This window comes from Pteropus vampyrus, unplaced genomic scaffold (assembly GCF_000151845.1).
Source record: "Pteropus vampyrus isolate Shadow unplaced genomic scaffold, Pvam_2.0 Scaffold8338, whole genome shotgun sequence".
NCBI classification, from domain to species: Eukaryota; Metazoa; Chordata; class Mammalia; order Chiroptera; family Pteropodidae; genus Pteropus; species Pteropus vampyrus.
In genome coordinates, this window is record NW_011897119.1 from 294 (window position 1) to 926 (window position 633).

The following is a 633-nucleotide window of genomic DNA, read 5'->3' on the forward strand; positions in this document are numbered from 1 at the left end:
GTGCCTTAGACAATTTTTTATCCTGCCACAATCTGTCTTCTGATTATATAAGAATATAGTGTTTTAGGCGATAAGTTCATTCCTAAAAAGTTGTTGTCCTCATTGTTTTGAGTATCGATTTTTCTCAAAACAGAATTGTGTTATGCATGCGTTAGACGAGAATTAAATAAAAGAAAGCTTTTGTATAAAAGGAATACTCCCTCTGCCATATAAATCATCAGTCTGTGCATTCATGCTTAACCCACATTTCCATAAAGTCATTAACGGGTCTGTGACGGGGGCCTCATGTTTCTGGAAGTCGGTCGCCTAGATTCAGTTGAGGACGCTGGAGCGTCCCTCACTGTGTGTGGCTCCTGTGAGCCGCAGGGTCCCTGGGACCAGAGAGAGCAAGGGACAGCCTCAGCAGCCACTGCCAGGAGTCAGAGTTCTGCCTTTTGTGTCTCCTGCTCATGCGTGACCTTATAACGGGGTCCCGGTAGCCCCGGCCACCTGGTCTACCTTCCAGGAGTGCTGCTCCAAAGACAGCCCTCCTCTGCCGAGACCGTGACACAGGGCTGCGCGTCTCCTGTAGGCTTTCGAGTTACCTCTGATCATCTTTGTCAGACTGGACAGAATTAAACACCAGCTGGTCCT